Source organism: Cynocephalus volans, chromosome 7 (assembly GCF_027409185.1).
Source record: "Cynocephalus volans isolate mCynVol1 chromosome 7, mCynVol1.pri, whole genome shotgun sequence".
Taxonomy (NCBI): domain Eukaryota; kingdom Metazoa; phylum Chordata; class Mammalia; order Dermoptera; family Cynocephalidae; genus Cynocephalus; species Cynocephalus volans.
In genome coordinates this window covers 45,167,763-45,188,970 of record NC_084466.1, presented here as the reverse complement: position 1 = coordinate 45,188,970, position 21,208 = coordinate 45,167,763, and the positions used below count along the sequence as shown (strand labels likewise).

Below are 21,208 nucleotides of genomic sequence, written 5' to 3'. Positions count from 1 at the left end.
GTAAATTATCCAATGTAAAGTATTTTGTTATAGTAGTCCAACTAGACTAAGACAAATATGAACAATAAACATGAGCAGCACTCAGTATGTGATGACAGAAATGAAGAAGGAGACAGCTAAGCATTTGTATCACTTTTGTTTCAATAAATCATTTGAAGGAGATTCTCGATCTTTCTCTAAACCACTATAGTGACGTTTTTCAGTATCAGAATGTAATTAACATAGTAACTTGAAAGTAATTCCAGATCTTTTTCTAAGTATTTTTAGTGAAGTCGTTCAGCAAGGAATATAATTAACAAAAATCAAGACGACAAGGATTGATGAAAGTACCAATGGGTTAAGTAGAACCAAGCATGGCAGTTCAACAGAATAAAGAGGCACCTGTGGACCTAAAGCTGTAATTGAACATTCTTCCTACTACTACAACTTCCAGGCTAATGCCTGATCAGTCAGCTGCCATGTCTGAGCTTTTAGGAGAAATAAAGCACGATTTGGAAAAATCAATATTAAATATTGTTAAATGCCTTTAATTTAAGAACACTTCCTAGATCTCGTTTAAAAGCATTTACATTAGACGATATGAAAATAAATGGAAGAAAACATTAATTTAGAGATAAAACACTAGTAGTTTTTCCAAAAACTGAGAACACTGTTTTTTTTTTTTTTCTTTTAAGAACCAGAATCCTAATTAAATATCATGTATAGCACCAAATTTCCCGTATGAAACGCAAAGTTTAGATTTTAAGGTGGAAGAACTGGCAGGAGACCAAAAATATTAAATACATTCTGTGGAATAACTTTTAAATTTTCAGATGCCAATTATAACGAGTAACAACAAACTCAAAGCATTAAGTAAAATTAAGAGAGCAATAAATTCTGGCACACAATTAAGAACAAGAAAGAAAGTTATGATAGTGAAAGAAATTAAAGAATGTAATAGAAACTTGATAATTGTGTAGCCTAGGTCCCAAAATACAAGTGAAATTGTAGGTATATGTAGGGAAAAAATTATGAGGTAGAACGAGATAACAGCAATGTTAGTTCATCATAATCCCCTTAGTCAATGTCTGTGCACCTACACTGAATGCAAGTTAGAATCACTATCATACACATAAAAAATAATTTATTTATCCCAAAATGTCCAAATGTTTATGGGTTTATAAACATTATCATTAATTTAATACAAATATTATTTGTACACAGGAGTTTCAAGTGCTTTTAAGGAAGTATGTATGAAACTATCCTGCTGTTGTACAGGCTATGCTGATGATATTTTACTAATCTGGGAATAATTATAATGTGCTATGGAAAAACAATGTAATGAAGTTATGTTTCCTGAAGTGAGGTCTTCTGAATACCAAGTCTCGCAAGGTAGATTGACTGTGAAAAAGGGCACCGTGATCAAATATATCTTGAAAATTCAGCATATTACATATTCCTGGCTTGGACTTCATAATGCACATTGGCATTTTAAAGTCTTTCAGTAAAGATTTCTATTTATCTTTGTTTAATCTAGTGTGTTCTGTATCACCTATTAACATTTCTGGAATGTGCAATATGCTTTGTATCTGGTAATATTCTCTTGAAGGATTAGCAGCTACTCTGACTCTCAAATCAGGAACCCTCATGCCACTTCTAGGTCTCTCATAGCCAATATTGTTCATACCTAGTCAGTAAATAAATCATCAATGATTTCCTAAAAAATATTAAAGTCTGTCTTTTTCCTTATGCCCTTCTACAGTCTTCTGTTACAATGCTGCTCTCATTCTACCTCAAGTACTAGAAATACCTCATATCTTCCTGAACCTCCCATGACACCAGCCTCCAATTTATAACCTTGCTGTGGTTTCTAATCACTTTCTGCAGGAATAAATTTATGAACACAGACTCCAAAGAGACATCCTAGTCTGTTTCATACTACTGGGTGTCATTTATCTTCCACCATTATCTAAACACACTTGCTCTAAGGAAGACTTAATACCCGCCCCACTTTCTGCAGCACTTAGCATGACCTAGATAATCATGGACATTTGCCATGTGTGAATGGCCTCATACTATTCAAGGGTGAGTGCTGCTTGCCTTTTTAGTGTTTATTTTTTTTAACTGGACTGTATATCAGGCACATGAGTATACCAAATTAGAATGTGATCTACAATAATTATATACTTAGGATATGATTGCATTTAATGTTTTATTTTTGGCAACAATAATAGTGAGCACTTATTGGTTATCTTATTTAATGAGGTAGGCACAATTATCCCCATTTTACAAATGAACAACAACTAAGTCTCAAAGAGATTGAACATGTTGTTTAAGTTAAGCAATTAGAAAGTACTGGAGACAGACAACTCTGGAAGCCATGATTAACTGTTACAGTGTCATTACTTCCTTCACAATAATTATTAATTGGACCCAGTTGGTTTAGGTAGGCCAAGCAAAGCTCCTTCCCCCTTAAGTCCTCTTATTAGGGAGATTCCTGTCTTAGTGTCTTCTGATCTTTTGAATGTGCAATTATTGGGGTACCTATTTTCTTTTATGTGGAGAAAGACAAGTGGAAGAGAAAAAAATTAAAACAAATGTGATGATAAACAATAAGAAACTCCTATTTCTTACTCCTGCACTTTTCTAATTTCTGCTTCATGCCCATACATTCTCATAGTAAATTTCCCTGCAATTTTATTTTCAGCTTAAGTAAGTTGGCATTGCTTTCTATTATATGCAACCAAATAGTTTCTAACTAGTATTCTAGTTGTGACTGATTCTTTCTTTGCCCTATATTTCATCACCTTCCCTTCACGTCTTCTTCCTCTGCCTCTTATCCACACACTCACACACACGCGCGTGCGCGCGCGCACACACACACACACACACACACACACACACACAGAGAAAGACTTAAATATTAGATCTCTGAAAAAACTTTCCACATGTAGCATTGTAGTAAAAAGAAATCATCCTTGAAGAAATGCACAGTCATTACAAATTTAAATTTTCAGAACAAAATGTTCAAAAAGTGTACAGCATTAGGTTTTACAAATTCTGGCAAGTGGTATAAGAATGTCAAATAAAAGGATCTGTATGTATTTAAGCATAAACAACAGTTATTTCAGAACTCTATTTTAAGGCTCAATTTGCAAATGAAGTCAAGTAGTGAGGCAAAGTATTGGCTGTGGTTTAAGGTAAGGAGTTCACTTGGAAGCAGATGGCCTGAAGAAGGAAGAAGCAGGGCAAAATCATAAATCATAACAGAAGAAGACAAAGAGGACAAGGAAGCAAGTCAAAAAGGGTAAAAGAAGCTGGGTAACAAAAGACCAAGCAGAAGCAAAAGAGAAGGGGGTAAGAGGAAGGGCATAGTAATAAAGCAAAGGAGAGAGCTGCCAGCACGATGCACCATGCCCAGAATTCTAATGAAAAGCTGCAGCTCTGGACAGCCTAGCCAAGGAGCAACAGCAAAAAGCCCTGCAACAGTTGGACAGTTTTTAAAAAGTAGCATTGTGCCAGAGGACTGGTAGCGACCCTCACTCCAAGGAGAGTCCTTTAAAATGTAAAGTACATAGCTTTCCTTAATTGGAAATTATTCTTTGTAAGAAGGCCACAAGAGAAGAAAAATGTGACAACAGAATGCAATGAAAGAAGAAAAGAGATGAGAGAGAAAAGTGGGCAAAAGTACAGTAAGGAAAAAGTTAATCAATTATGAAGTTGACTGTGCCCAGAATTTTGTTTTCTTTGGAAAACTCTTGATTCTTTCCAAAAGACCTTGACTAATAACTTAGACATCTCACATAAAAGTCTAATACTTAGGATCTGTACACAATTCATTTGATTGGTGTTCACTTCAGATCTTATTCAAACAAGCCAACGACAATACTTAAGTGAGCTGTGTCCTTGCAGAGACAAGTTAAACCTGGATTAGAAGCAACATGGAAAATATACAAAAGCACAGCTTGAAATTGCCACTAGCAATCATGGAAACTCTTCCCCTGTCTCGTATAGTGTAGCAGCAACATTACTCTATACACATCGAAATGGATGTAAATCTTTAAATTTACACCCTTATCTTTTCTACCTACATGTACTCTCATGGCCATTTTATCTACTCTTGCAAACACACAATGGCCAGACGATATATGACAATACAATTCTGACCCACATAGGATGTTCAGGAAGCCAAACCACAGTCTCTGCAGCAATTGTCCCATAAAGTTTGGGACTTTGTCAACAAATGTCTTCCTATTTTGCCACCCTCCCTTCACCTCCACTTTCAATTCTAGTCCAAACAGAGAAAACCAAATATCCATCTTAAATCAATCACATAAGAGGCCTTGCTTCTGGTTACCCTATGCCAATTACCTCCAATCAGAGCACATTTGAAGGCTTTCTTTTTTGATTCCCACTAGAAAGCTTTCCTACTCCTCTGCCTGCCTTGAAGTCTGACAAGCACAAGTGATGCTGCCCGACCATCTTGGTATAGTAAGTTCTGAATTAATGCCCTGTCCTTGTTCTCATTTGGGTGATCTTTGTACATTTCAACAAACACTTGGATTTAAATACCATTTAGATGCTAATGACTCCCAGTACTATATCTCCAGCCCAGAATTCTCTCCTGGATGCCAGGCTTCTCTGCAACATCCACATTCAGAAACTTAATGGGTTCGTTAAACTTAAATGTGCAAAAATACCTCCCCCAAACTGCCTACATGCTTCACCATTCCAATTTCTTAGGTCCAATATTTTGATATCATTCTTGATTTCTCATTCTCATATGCCCTGCTTCTATTCAATAGCAAATTCTGTTGGCTCAACCTTCAAAAGATATACAGAATCTGATTTAATTGCATTATTTTACTATCACCTACTTGGTAGATTTTCCAAGCTATCATCATCATCTCTCATCTAAATTACTGTAATATCCTTTTAATTGATTTCCTTGCTTCTACCCTTTGCCTCCTGTTTCCTATCAAAATCACAGCCTAAATGATCTTTTTAAAATGTCAATTAGTTTGGCAGTTCTTCTCTTCCCACACAGAAGGAATGTCAAGGTTCTCCATGATCTAGTCATCAGCATCCCCTTTCCTACAGTTACCTCTCAGCCATAGCTGTTCAGACTGTTACAGGTACATTTCAACAGTGGGGCAGTGACCTACAATAGAGTATCCTTTTATTTAAAGGTGTGACATGATAAATTTTAAAAGGGAATGTAATCATAAATCTCATAAAAGTATAAAATGAACATGTGTCAAATAACTTATTTACATTATTATTTAATGGGAGAACCAGTAAGATGTTATGACTGGTTCAAAGGATAATCAAAAGAGCAGAGCCATATACAGGGAATAAGGGATTTTGAAAATAATTTACAAATAAATTCAGGACAGAACTATCCACAAGGCAATAATCAATGTATTCCCTTGGGACAATGAATTTGCATCTCTATGGATAAGATTCATTTTCATTATTATCACTATTTTATAACCTCCACAGTTGAAAAATAGCTCAACACAATAAAAAGAAGACATTTTTCCATATGATTGAGCTAGGTAGGATACCGCTAATCTTTTTCCTTTTCTTTTTCTTTATATTTCAAAATGTTTCACAACTTTTCCTGATAAGAGAGAGAGAGAGAGAGAATGAGACAGAAAAAGAGAGAGAAAAAAAGAAAAGAGAGCAAGAAGGAGAAATATGTGTGATTTCATGGAAGGGGGGTTGGATTTTCTTTCTTCAGAATTTGAAGTAGGCAACATGGAAATGTCATACAAGTTGAAACCAGACCTCAAGGTGAAAAGATGGATTGTGAGCATCCAGGAAACAGAGTCAGAGCTGTAATAGGGAGGAAGCAGAATTGAGGCCATAGGAGTATTGACAAAAACTTCAAGTCAGTGAAAATTTACATAACATAAAGGAAAAGATGCAAAGGAAAAATGCAATCAGATGCCAAAAGAAGCATACAAACATGGAGGATAATAAAACTGCAGAGTAAATGAATCACTTTAAAGCATAACATTAGAGGGAGAAGATCCAAGAATGCTCCTCAAGTCCCTGGAGGTACACCGAGTCACTGTGTCTGTCATGGTTCTGAAAGTATACTTCCATCTCTGTGAGCCCAGATGTTCCAGAGCTTGGGTGGTATTCCTGTTCCACTTATGTCCAAAACTACCTGAATATAATCTTGCAACACTTGAAGTAGCTTGAATGAGTTATTCTGCCCCCATCCCCCCAACATGCCAAAGACCCCAAATAAAGTACTATGAATGTTGGGTATCTGTTTTCTAGTACAATTCTTGGAGTGTGGTGTGTGTTAAATAAATGTTTGGAGAACAAACTGATGTTCTAGTATGGTGAATAACATAACGGGTGGACACACAAGATATGTATCTACAAAGGAATTGTTAACTGTAATATAATAAAAATGTTTAGATTCAGAAAAGAATCATTTAAAGAGAATGATAGGTTATTTCTCGAGTCTATGGAAGAGGAAATGGTAGCAATCAGAAGAAGAAACCCCTATTAGAGTATTAATTTATCTCCAATGAATAGGTTTAGATATTGAAATAGCCTGCTGAGGAAGCTTATGGAATTTTTTCAGTATAAACATCATGATTATATACAGGTTTGGTACTGAAGTCAGACAACGTGTGTTCAGTTTGTGTCTGAGTATGGTTCTAGTGAAAAGAGGAGAGGGATTTTTACAGTTGTTTTTAGCCTTTAGATTTTGAAATCATTTTATTTTACTTATCATTAGAGAATTTTTGAAGCATATGCTCAGATAATACTCCATATTGTATCATTAGTCTAATAAAATAAAACTCTGTGTTTCTTATGCAACAGAAATGAAAATTATCTGTACAGAATTAAGTTTATAAATGTGTTTCCCAAGCCACAGTGTGATAGATTATAGTCCCACTGAACATTCAATATAAGCTCTTGCATGGAAAAGAAAAGGAAATTCACTTTGAATTGCATTGAGATAAACATATCTCATAAGTGAATCAAGTTTCAATAATTCACAAGCAGTAAAACCCAGAGCAGGTCAAGGGAGATATATTATGAATGCCATACCTCAAACCAAAACTAGTATTATCATAATATTAAATTATATGTCCTATTTATCAACCGATTTATCTTTCACACCTTTCTTTAAAAAACAATTTGAAATATTCTGTATCAACATTAAGCAAAATTGCATATACTATATCATTATAAATAGAGTCTGCAATATTTCTTAAAACATTTGATGCTGCTTTGTTATTTTTTGTGGGCCAAGAGGTCATCATATGTGAAATAATATATAGGAAATAATATATTTGTTTTGAAAGTAGAAACGTGTTTTAAAAAATAACATTTCAAATTATTTTTCTTTCTTAAATCCAAGATACACTTTATATTTCGCCATAAAATGCAATCTTTAGCTTTTCAGGCAATAAAATTTAATGTCTGTATTGACCTGGCTTTAATGATACCTACATGCGTCCATATGGGCCTTGCCAACTTTGGAAAATAATTTAAAAGTTACTCAATTATTAGCTATTACTTGAAGTAAAAGAAAAAATATCACTAACCCAAAGAGAAACTAATTTAACATTTAAAAAATTACTTTCCAAAGCCATTAAAGCCAAATTTCCAATCTTCCAGTTGCTTTCATTGCTTTGTTTTCTTTCCTTACCTGAGTAAAAACTGATGTTTTATTTCTGCTAAATTGCCTAACTATATCTCAAAATTATGTTAATATAGGACTAATTGAGTCCTTCATCTTAGGACAGGCTCATTTGAAAACTGGCATTTTTATTTGTAGGTAGAAAAATATATATGAAAAATAAACTGTTAATTGAACCACAACTTCAAAATCTTCTAAAAAATGTGATCTATGAGAGAAACTATATGACAGAAATTGTTGCTATATTACCTACTTAGTACTTGCAGCTTAGTTTACACCAACTTGGACACACACACACACACACACACAGATGAATATACATATGCATATGTGTGATCCTACTATTTCTGATAATAAAATGGAAACTTACAATTTAAGCATATACGTTTATAGTTTACTGAATTAAATATTATAACAGCACCAGGTGTTGGTTACGCAATTGAGAAAACAAATAAAGCCTTACAGGCCATAATGTAGACAAGGATGGCTCTACAGATTTGAGACCTGGCTCTGTGGCTTTGAATCTAACCTTGAAAATCCTCTGCATATAATTTTATAAACTTAGTCATCAGGGAGTGTTTTCATTTACATAATTATCCTCTTCAGGATACTTCCATCTTTCACAATGTCCCTTTAACTATGACATCAATAAGATAGAAACAGAACACCTCCTTATAGTTCTATTATATGTAGCCACAAAGTATTCCTTTTGCGTTTTTAAATTCTAAAAAGTGCTACTTAATCATCTTTGGTTAATTATTTAGATCACCTTCTTCCACACTAATCATTTTTGATGAATAAGTTTATTAATCTTATAACTAAAAACTCACAAACTACAAACATGATGCCAAGAATTCATTCTCTAATTTGGCAGGAATAAGCTATTGAATATATGTTCACATGCTACAAATTAACAATCAATTCAACAGTTCAATTCAACAGTTCAATTCGACAGTTCAATTCTCTATGCAAATCTCAATAAATTTTTCTGGAAAATCTGTATAAGTATATGGCGTTCTAACCCTTACAAGTTTAGTAGTTCTAAGATTAATGACATTTTTGTAGACAGAAAAAGGTATAAAAGTAGCCTTTTTTTTCCCCACAGCATTGATACTCTGAAGGTCATAAGGTGGTCAATATAACTTGCAGTTACCTTTATAATATTAATATTGACTACTGGAGATTATATGTTGAAACATTTCATAAAAATAGCAACATTTTGTATTTACATTCTTACTTTATATTACTTTATTAATTACCTTACTGAGTTCTTATAAAATAACAGCACAACGAAAACAGAACACATCAACCTATTTGTTTTCTGGAAATATTCCTGTGTGGTGAGTAATTTGCTCTTGCCCAAAGAGAAATCTGGCTTTTTCCATTGGCTTCGGGGAGGTAATCCTTGTCTCACCATTGTTTAGGGCAGAGGCTGGCCATGCTGGATCTTATTATGAGGTTTCCCACATCCATCAGTCTTAAGTATCTGCTAGTCATGCTAGAAAGACAAACCATGTGATTTAGGGTACAGGCTTTAGTCACATGGTATTAGCTGACCTGGCGACTGAATTTTACCACATGGCCAATCAGTCAATCAATCAGTCATGCCTATGTGATGAAGGCCCAATAAAATTTCTGGACAGCAGAGTCTGGGTGAGCTTACCTGGTTGGCAATACTCCTTACATATCGTTACATACTGATGCCAGGAGGGTAACACATTCTGATGACAATGGAAGTTTTGCATTTGGAACCTTCCCAGATTCTGTCCTCTGTATCTCTTACTTTGACTGAGTTTAGTATGTAAACTTTCCTTGTAATAAACTATAATTGTGAGTTCATTTGAGTTCTATAAATCCTTCTACTGAATTATTCTACTCAAGAATGGTTTGGTCAACTCCTCAAACTTTCAATTGGTGTCAGAAGTGAAGACAGTCTTGGGGAATGGGCCCTCGGACTTTGCAGTTTGGCTAATTCTGGGTAACACCCCAGTCTTCTAACATACTAGTTTCCATCTATCTATCTAGCTATCTATCATCTATCTATCTTTATATATATCTATTTTATCAACAATCAGTATCTACCTCTGCTTAGTTGGAAATTTTTGAAAAATAATTAAAACTTGTGTCTGGTGAAATAAATACCAACAGCTCTATGCATGGAATGCTAACTATATGCTAGGTACTGCACATGTATTATGTGCTCAGTTTATCATATCAGCCTGTGAAATACATGTTGTTATGTGTATTTACAAACAGGAAGAGAAATAAGGGACTTGTCTAAGATTCAGCACTTAATGTGCAATAAAGCCAAAATTCAAAACCAACTCCATTATAAATCCTATACTCAGAACTACTACCAAATGCAGCCTCTCTTTTTTAACATAGCTCCCAAACCTATTTTAAGGCTGACTTGATTAAAGTTGAAATATGTTAAAGATAAAAAAAACTACATAAATTTTGATTAACATAGTTAGCTAAAATAAAAGGAATAGCTTGTTTAGTTACATGTATACACTGCTAGGCACGTTTTGTAAACTCAAAATATCAGATATTGTTCATTGCAAAATTATATCTACAACAGATTATGCAATTTACTTCTTGAGGTTCCAAAAGAGTATCGGCTAATTAGGACAGCTCAGAAATTTCAGGAATATTTCACTACCTTCATTTGACACAACATGCTGTCAAGATGCTCCAAAATATAACGTAAGGTTTAACTACCAAATACTTGCAAAATGTTACATAACAAAAGCTCATTTTATTAAAATAGGGAGAAGTTTCCAACTCATAAAAAAGGGACAGTATTTATGAAACATCAGAAGATGTCTCATAAGCTAAAGATTGGGTATACTTTGTTCACAAACACAAGGGTATACCATATTACACACATTTACAGCCATTTAGATGTGTATGTAACTCCATATATATAGAAGCATGGGGATCAGGCAAAGTAAATTTAATAGAATCACAAATCTTTTAGTATAGGCACATACAGGAAATATGCTTGGTATGAGGAAATCTATGGTAGAAAAAGCAATAAAGTTGGTGTCAGAATTTCATGAGATTAAATCTGAGATTTGTCACTGTGTGACTTGGTCTTATTTTCTTATGCAGTAAGAAGTTAAGAATTAAATGAGATACAATATATGTAAAAATACTCAGCATATATGCTGGAACATGGTACGTATTCAATAAAAGTAGAGTATAGTACAATTTTGATTCACATATCTTATATTACCTATTAATTTAATATAACACACCATGATAGTTTAATATATTTATAATATTTATTTTCTTATGCCTGAACTTTGGGCTTTGTTATGGGCTGAATTGTATTCCTCAATATTCATATGTCAAAGCCTCCAGTACCTCAAAATGTGACTGCATTTCAATACAGGATCTTAAAGAGGCGATTAAGTTAAAATAATGCTACAAGTGTGGACCCTAATCTGATCTGGTGTTTTTAGTAGAAGACACAATTTAGACACAGAGAGAGACACCAGGCATGACTGTGCACTGAGGAAGGACCACGTGAGGATACCAAATGGACGCGGTCATCTGTAAGCCAAGGAGAAGGACCTCCGGAAAAACTAAACATATCCTGTATTAGTCCATCTCTGTTGCTTATAACAAAATACCTGAAACTGGGTAATTACTTACAGTTTTGGAGCCTGGGAAGTCCAAAGTCCGGGGGACAAATGTAGTGAGTGTCTTGGTGGTGGCGATAGTGACCCAGGGGTCTCACGTGGAAGAAAATGTCAGAGCAGAGAGGAAGATAGTTCCTCGTCTGCTCTCCTATTAAAGCCCTCAGAACCACACCCCTGACCACTATTTTTAATCCATTCACTAGGCATGGTCCTGCAATCTAATCACCACTTCAAGGCTCCATCTTTCAATTACCACAATAGGATTTCCTACCCTCTTTACACTGTCACAGTGGGGACTAAGTTTTGGGGGGACATTCAACCCAAGACATACCTCTACTTTGATCTTGGACTTCCAGTCTCAAGAACTGTAAGAAAATAAATTTCTGTTACTCAGGCCACCCAGTCTTATTTTGTATTTTGTTATGGTTTGTGTTTTGTTCTGGCAGCCCTAGCAAATTAATGCAGCCTTCTAATAGAAAACGAAGTTCTAAATACCCAATTGGCAGTGCAAAGTGCTTGTTCAGACATTGAAAACTAGTCACTACCATTAATCACATAATATGAATAGGTAAGTCTGTTATTTTTATTCTGAAGATGCTTCAAAGAGTCTCATTTCTATGTGTGCTAATGGAATTCCCATTTCTGAACATGCACTTCCTTGACACTATCTGAATCCAACCTGTCATGCAGAGACTAGCTCTCTCCATAAAGACAAAACTAACCACTCAGTCTCCCAGATATCTTCCCCCTGATTTGACACTAAATATTACCTTCATCTGGTAACTTTTCAGGATCATTTGTCTTTCTTATAAAGACATACAAAATATAAGTTCCTGAGAGAAAAACAAAACAGTAGAGCATGTATTTTTGGTATCTTACACATGACCCAGGATGATGTCTGGCATGAAATAGGAACAAAAATGATTTAAAATTAAGGAATAATTTCAACAAAATATTAACAAATGAAAAGGTGTAATAACTAACTTGATTCATGCATCAAATATTGATTGTTTTAGAAAGGTTGCATTGCCACAGTAATTTAAGATGGATAAATTTACCCAGTACACAGTTGTCCAGTCTTTGCCCATAGATCAGTGGTTCTTGAATCTTTCTTTCACGGATATCTTTCAGAACTTAATTAAAAGCTATAGGTGTTTTGCCCTAAAACTGAGTTACACACTCTCTTGCAGTCTATTTCAGAAGTTCTCAGATTCCCCAAAACCCATGTCTTTGAAGACCATCTCAAACACTCTTGCCTTAGAATGATGAATAGGCTGCTATACTGAAAACGGCTAGTTGTATGTAAGAAAGGGATATGTGAGATGAACAAGGTTCCATTTGAGTAAAATATGCTAAGAGCTTGAGAAGAACCTATGTATCAGGCATATCAAACCTTCATGATGGTGCAGGAATAACCTGAAAGGACACCCAGAAATTTGTACAAGTTATCATAGGTTATCTCTTAGGATTAAGTAATTCAAGGATACTATTTTATTATGCTTAATTGCATTGTCTTAAAGAAATTGGTATTTTATTGTACTTTTATTGAATTAATTTAAATTAAACATCGGACTGAGGTTGGTCAAAGGATGCAAAGTTTCAGTTAGAAGGAAAATGTTCAAGAGACGTATTGTACAGTATAGTGAATATAGTTAATAACAATGTATTGTATACTCGAAAATTGCTAAGAGAGTAGATTTTAAGTATTCTCCCTACAGAAAAAAAAAGATGGTAAATATGTGAAGTCATTCATCATGAATTAGCTTGATTTAGCCATTCCACAACTTACACGTTTCAAAACACCATGTTGAATACCATAAATTTTTATTGGTTAATTTAAAAATAAATTAGTTAAAAATGTTTTAAAAAACCATTTAAAAATTAATTTATGTAAAAAACTGTAAGCAAACAAAAAGTAAGTGAGGTCATGAGATATAATTTAAAGATGTATGGAACATAATGCCTGCTCTTAAAGTGGATTAATGCCAGATGGGAAAAATCGACATGTAGACACACACATCCAAAAATAATAATTTTAAAAAAATGCAAAAGGGAAAGGGCATATGAGAAAATTGTAAGCACATAAATATCTGGCCAGCAGGTGTCAAAAAAGATTATTGTTATTACTCAGGTGTCATTTGAAATCCTCTCCCAACCCATTGACTGGAAGTTGAGAGCCCTACCTGTCTAGGTAACAAAATTCTGACCCTTGTCTCCAAACTTCCTAAACTGTAAACCATCCTCTAAAGAGTCATCAATTCCTGGGGCACATATTTATTATTTTCCTAATAACCAATTCATATTTCCTAGGAGAAAGAAGTTTCATGACTCTATGAAGACTACACAGGCCTGACAGAACCAAACTTCTTTATTTATAAAATAGAATAAGTAATTTATATTCTTGAATCACATGACTAAGACTATGTAGAAGGACTCTAAAACATGACTTTTAAGCAAAGTTTAATCAGGAATATGAGTGATTTGCAGGTGTTTGAGAAGCCCGAAACTAATGAAAGGCATATGACCAATCTCTTATACTAAATATCATGCTTGTGTTAGCCTCCCTACATCCATCACATCCAAAGTATTTCACACTAGAACATACACCCCTGGTATTTGCTTAATTACACATAAAGTCCAGTGTGTCATTATTGTACTTTGTATATTGAGCAAAAACTATATAACATGGCAAATCAGTACTATATTGTCTCCCCATTGCCCTTATTATACCAAACACAAACACAAGAATGAAATTTTAATATAAAAAACAACTCATGCTTTGTTCAATATGTTATTTTTCCAAGGCAAACATGGACAAAGTTTTAGACTGAAAGGAATATGGCTTCTAGTCCCAGCTGGACCACAGACATATTGACTTTCATAAATCTGACATCTCAGATTTATATTAGCTCTGGCATTTTACTGGATATTTCCTCACCTCCGGGAATAAAATAAGATTGCTTGTAAATATCTCAGAAAGAAAGTTTTTTGTTTCTTTTCTCTATTTCTTTTGTCTTATTTTGTATTTGTACATCCACTTATATAAAATGAGCACATATTCCAGGGTCAGACTGCCTGGATTCAAATTCGGTCTCTATGACTGATTAGCTATATAATCTTAGGCAATTTACTTTTTCTTTTTGCGCCTCAGTTTCCTCATCTGGAAAATGGGAATAACAGTATGAAACTCATAGGGATGTTGTAAGGAATAAATTTATTAACACATCTTCAGCAATTAGAAAAATACCTGGCATTTAGTAAGGATTAAATAACTGCTAAATGTTGTTTTTGTTGTTGATGATGATGTCTTACCAAATTTAAACATTTTTATTATTTTTTTCCAAGTATGATATCTATCTGAAGAGATTCCTAAGTGACAGAAAAGCTCTTTCTCTCAAAAACTTAATTCTCAATTTCACTGTTGTGTTCGATTCATCATTGCTTATAAGGCAAGCAAGAGGAGAACCATCTCAAAATGGGACCAGGATAATATGCTTTATTCAACAAATGGTAAATTGCTCCTGAGCAGGAGGTTTCCTAATTTGACTTGAGAGATCAACCAAGCAGCAGTGAGCTGGTTCCAACACCTCAGTACAATACTAATGATTTTTTCATGTTGAATTAATAGGATTGAAATGTTTGTGATTTCAGCAGCTGTTGGGAACAGTGGGAAAGCTTCCACCAACACACCGACAGCCTTGTGCCCCTCACATGGCTGTGTTTAGATAAAACAGAAATACTAACAGTCTGCCTAGAATATGCTAATCTTATATTAAGGGTAATTATTTCCACCAAGGGCAGCTATCAAACATCTCCCCCATCCCATGGAGAATTTGTATGTATTTTTTAATGTGTGCATGAAAAGGTAATTTGTTATGCACTTAAAGTAAAATTTATGTTTGAAGCAGGTGAGTGGCTAGTGTTTAGCTATCTGATTAATTATCACAGCAAGAAATGATTAGGATTTGCCAACATGGAGAACATTTTTACTTTGCTCAAGCACATTATTACCCCCTTAGATCCTTTCACTGACTCCCAATCGCCTCTTGTTTAAAATTTAAATGTTTCTTCTATGTCTGTATTGAGCTTCTCTCCTCTCTCAAATAATTCTGCTAATTGACTCATTTCTGCTCATTTTTTCCAAACACATTGACATACTCATCAAAGTCATTTTTTTTTTCTTATTTCATTCTCTCTCCATTCTCTTGGCATTACCTGTATGTTGTCATATACCTTCACTTCTCTGTTCTTTTGATAACTTTAGATTGCAAACAATATAATATGAATATTTCTTTTTAGTGCACTTTGCTTACACCACCTAAAAACAATACAATGTTATTAAGAAGAAAAAAAAATCAGGTATAGAAGTGTGTTTTAACTAAAATTAATCTTAGGAATAATTGATTTATATGAGCAATTTTGAAAAAAAAATCTCTGAATTCGGAATATTTTTTTAAATTTTAAATTAAGTAAATTATTTTGGATGTCTGCAAATATTTGAAACAACCATGGATAAAAATGCCAGATAAATACAATTCCTGATGAGACTGTGTGTCCTGTCCCCCAAAACACCAAATTGTTTAAGACAGATAACAAGATAGAAAATTGGAAAAAGAGAGAAAGGAACAAGGAAGGTAGGAATTAAAGATTTAATGTCATTAGCAGTAAAGTATCTCCAAAACATAAGCACAAAAATTCAGTTGAAAGTCTTTTTAAAAAATTATGAAAAAATATATGTATGTAAAATTTGATTTATATGAAAGATATTTACAGTCTTTTTTCTAAAAAGTTAACATTTCATCTATTGGTCTTTTGATAGAGAATTTGACATCAAACTTCTTTAAAAATACATAGTAATGTTTTAACTCCTGAAAGACAAATTATAATTAGCTGTGCGTAGCCAGAAACAGATTACATTTTCCTCACCATCTTGGAGAAAAAAAAATGTTTTGGAGAAGTAGTAAGTATAATATTTGGCACTTTTTGCATAATGAATTCAGGGGATTGCTGATTGTGGTTTCCCCCTTCCCCAACTTTCATGATTTGTTAGATTTCTTGATCATTCCCCCCCCCAAATATCAAAGTGTAAAGACAACCTTATAAAGATTTTATGAAGATGTATGCATTTATAATAAAAAGGAGTATGACTAAATCTATTAAATATATAGCATGATCCTAACTCTTCATTAGAGTATTTTTATGGTAAACAATGTGAATATTCTGTTCAAACTCCAGACGAGAGAGAGACATGATCCATAAATGTTAAATACACTTATGAGAGAATATATTAAGCTGGATATGCAATTTCTGCCAAATAAATTAAATTATCTTAAACGATTTTTTTCTCCACACAATATATGTGCATGTGTAAATATATATGCATATATGTGCACACACATACATACATACATTTTTGTTTTATATAATCTAGAAATAAAACATCCTACATATACATGTTGGCAGGCATTCATCTAAGATTGATACACACACATGCACAAACACATACATGGTGAAGCACACATATGTATGTATAATTTCCACATTATTACGGAAGCCTTAAGATTTCTGCTTCATAAAAATATGACAATGATTACTAATCATGGTGTCTAACCTCTAAAACTGCACTGTCAGACCTTGTTCATTATGTAGTAATTATGAAGAGACCATTATCCTCAATGCTGTGAACTTTTCAATGTAGTTCAGGATATAGTGTGGTATAACCAATTAAAACAAAAACATTTAAGGAGGTAAGGAAACTATTAAAGCCAATTCATTAGACCTTCATATTTTGGGTTCAGTGGTACTGAACATGCACATTCAAGCAGAAAAACTTGAATTGCTGATATATATCAAAGTATACTGTAAATTTGAGAAGTTAGAAGGCTTAATTTAGATTACTGATTATACATTAACAAGGCTATAGAATTAATTTAAACAGCTGTTAGGAGTTATAGAAACCCAAACCAACAGCAATTGACGAATATAAAGTGGATGCTTTAAAAATCAATTGTTTTGTTATTTTTGGAACAACTTTAATGAGATAAATTTTATTTCATGTGCACTTTGGCTATTTTATGCAGTTGTCAAAGGCAGATCCATTCTTGAAGTGGATGAGTGCACAGTAGTTAAACCATAACAACTAAAAAAGAGAGGTTCAGGACTATTTTCCATTCTGAAATCCTACAGACCATTCAAGCATCACTAAGATTAATTCTCCAAAGATGGCCATTTATTTTTAAAGGCAGGTACATATTTTCTCTGATCTTGATTATTCTCCTTAGCCATACTTTAAAATTTGGGCCACTCCATCTCTACTTGATCACACAGAGGCGTGGCACGTTAGCAAAGCAGATTTCACATGCCGCTAGTTGAAAGATGCAAATGGGAGCTCAGGAAAGAAACCAACAGTGAAAACTGGGCAATTATTTGTGAGATTCTGGACCCTGTTTACATTTATAATTATCAACACATAATAATATTGCTTAATGTATACACACACGCACAGATACATGAAACACTCAGCTAGATTACTAACTGTAGCCTCACAAAGGGCTTCATCTTCTCAAACCTCTGTATTCACCAATAGGATGTGGAGTAGGGAGCACTCCAGCAACATCTCCAATATATAACTGTGACTTTACTCTTTTAAAATTTTGCCAGTATTTTTAACAATCATAGCTATGAAGATAGGGTGATCAAAATCCATCTCCAACCTCCTGCACCCATCCCAGGAGCAATAACAAACACTGCATCTTAATCAACAACCATTTAGAAAGTACTTACCATGTGACAGGCAATCATTGTTCTATCCTCAGAAGCTCTCTATGACCTAAGCATTACAATTTGATTTTGCACATGAGAAAATTGTGGTTTAGGAGCTCAGGGGACATAATCGTATTAAGAATGGTTGGTACCACCAGAATTCAGTTTAATCCCAAAATCAATTATCTTAAACTCTGTTTTCTATCTCATCCCTACCAGTAGTTCAACATCAAAACTTAGAAAGAGTCTCTCACATATTTTAAAGTGCAAGTGCATAATGCCTAAACACAGGAGTGAATGTCTAAACTAGGATACGGACACCTACATTTTTCCAGCTATATACCTTTAAGGTTCAGGAATAGGACAAACTAGGAGGCAAAATCTACTGAGACAAAATCGGGGAGACTTGACACTGGTCCGCCCATCCCTTGCCTCCTGCCTCTAGATTCTACAACAAAAAAGCCCTGATAGAAGAAAAGGTAGAGAATAAGCGCAAAAATTCGTGAGAGACAAGGATAAAGTTATTTTTTCTTAAATTTCTCTCTCTCTCTTTATCTCTCTCTGTCTCTCTTTCTCACACACAGACATACACACAAAAATAAATTAGAAGATATTTTATGGCTCTTTTTAGAAATGGGTTTCATCTAATCTTTACCCAATAGTTAAAGAGGAAGGACATCATTCCTATTAAAGAAGAGAATGATGGATATTGTTTAATAAAAGAAATAAATTCATATTTAAAACAAGTTGAACAATAATAAAAATACACCAAATACGTTAAACAAATGCACTCAGGAAACATTTATAAGATGAAAAAACAATTTTACAAAAAGTAGTTTGCCATAAGTAATAACCACTTAAAAGAAGTGGCAATCTTGATCGTTATCTTTGTAACAATATGAAGGCTGAATTACAAAGAGAACAAAAGGAACACTGAGGCTACTACAGTGGTCCAGGTGAGAGAGAATATTTTCCTAAAATAAAGCAGTGGCATCAGGGATGGTGAAAAGGGGATGAATGAGATACTTAAGAAGTAAACGGACAAAATCTGATGCCTGATAGAATGTGAAAGCAAAAGAGAAAAATAAGAGATGCCTCTAAAACTAATCTGGTAAAATTAATGAGGAAAGTCTACATAATTTGTGAGGCCCAGTGATAATAAACACTAAAACATGAAAATGTGACTCTTTTTTGAAAGTATTAAGAATTTCAATATGGCACCAGCTGAGCATTTAAATACGTGCAGAGCCCTTCTACGTGTGGGGCCCTAAGTTCCTGCATGGGCCACATGTCTATGAAGCCAGTCCTGAAACTAATTCACTAATTTTTTTTTTTTTTTGTCCTTTTTTGTGACCGCGCTCAGCCAGTGAGCGAACTGTCCATCCCTATATAGGATCCGAACCTGCGGCGGGAGCGCTACTGTGCTCCCAGCACCACACTCTCCCGAGTGAGCCATGGGGTCGGCCCCTAATGCACTAATTTACTTGACATAAAACTGGGAAGCAAAAGAAAAGAAGTTGGGAAGTATTAGCCAACCAATATTTTAACTAAATTCACATTAGAAAAATAGGTTAAACAAGAGGCAAATAGCTTCTAGGGCTGCCTCTTCCATCCCAATTTGGGCTTCTTCCACCTGTGGCTATTTTACCTTTTCTAATAAATTTTGCCTCTTACCCAAGAGTGAGATTCATACGTCCTCCCCAGGTTTTGGTTTTGTGGGAGAGCAGCAAGGCCCTGCTGCTCTATTGAGTTCCTGGAACTGTGCTCCATGTCTTAGCCACATACAACCTGTGCGTGTTGGCGGACTGGGAGGAGGTTAATGTCTTGCCTTCTTCTTCAGTCTTGCATGTCCCAATACCTTCTCTGTTCTGGTAGAGCAAGATTTTACCCCTGCCTGATCATAAGACACTGCCAAAAGCATGGTACAGACCCAGGGGAGGAAATTCGTATAGCCTGTTGGGTCCATGGTGAAAGCAATCAACCCCATTGCAGTTTAATCTGTGTTCTGTCACCAGTGCTGACATTTGTCTCCAGGAGGTTATTTAAGATCAGTGTGGAAGGTTTCTCCACCTTGCAGATAAGTGCAACATTTCCCAGAGAGGTGCTGAGACACAACACTGACTATTCCTTTTTCTGGGTCCAACTGGAAAGTCAAAGCACATACTCTTTTGAATCAAGAGATGCCCCACTGCCCTCTTGGAGAGTGTGTTAGTCTGTTTTTGTTGCTTATAACAAAGTACACTGAACTGAGTGATTTATAAAGAAAAGTGAAATTTATTGCTTACAGTTTCTGAGGCTGGGAAGTCCAAGGTACCATCTGGTGATGGCAACAGTGACCCAGGGGTCTCACATTGCAAGATGGTGGAAGCAGAGAGAGCAGAGAGAGCAAAACACAGACTCTCCTCCTCTTTTAAAGCCCTCAGAGCCATGCCCCTGATCACGATTTTTAATCCATTCACTATTGCATGGTCCTAAAATCCAATCACCTCTTCAAGGCTCCACCTTTCAGTTACCATAATAGGATTTCCCACCCTCTTAACAGTCACAGTGGGGGCTAAGTTTCTAATACATAAAACTTGGGGGACACTATTCAAGCTTCAGGGAGTTTTGGGGGGACATAATTCAATCCACTACAGAGAGGGAGACAGGTTTTTAAACACAGGACCTATAGGACCTAGCTCTTGATTTACATGGGTGCTAGGACATAGAAATGTAACACTCCAAACTAGCATTTGGGGAGTAACAGAGGCTGTTGCCCTGGCACTGCTAATGGAAAATGTGGAGACGTAGAGAAGGCATCTCTTCATTGTGTCAAACAGTCCTAAAATATGAAGTGAAGTTTCTGCTTGTCTCTACACATCTACACAATGGAATACTACTCAGCTATAAAAACGAATGAAATACTGCCATTTGCAACAACATGGATGGACCTTGAGAGAATTATATTAAGTGAAACAAGTCAGGCACAGAAAGAGAAATACCACATGTTCTCACTTATTGGAGGGAGCTAAAAATTAATATATAAATTCACACACACACATACACACATACACACACAAACCGGGGGGGGGGAAGAAGATATAACAACCACAATTATTTGAAGTTGATACAACAAGCAAACAGAAAGGACATTGTTGGGGGGGAGGGG

The 21,208-nt window shown here is 34.9% G+C and overlaps 1 protein-coding gene across 4 annotated transcripts in view; it reads right to left on the bottom strand.

Moving 5' to 3' along the window:
- Nucleotides 1–21,208, bottom strand: part of PCDH9 (protocadherin 9) — an 873,028-nt gene that overhangs the window by 402,717 nt on the left and 449,103 nt on the right. The gene's annotated exons all lie outside the window — the stretch shown is intronic.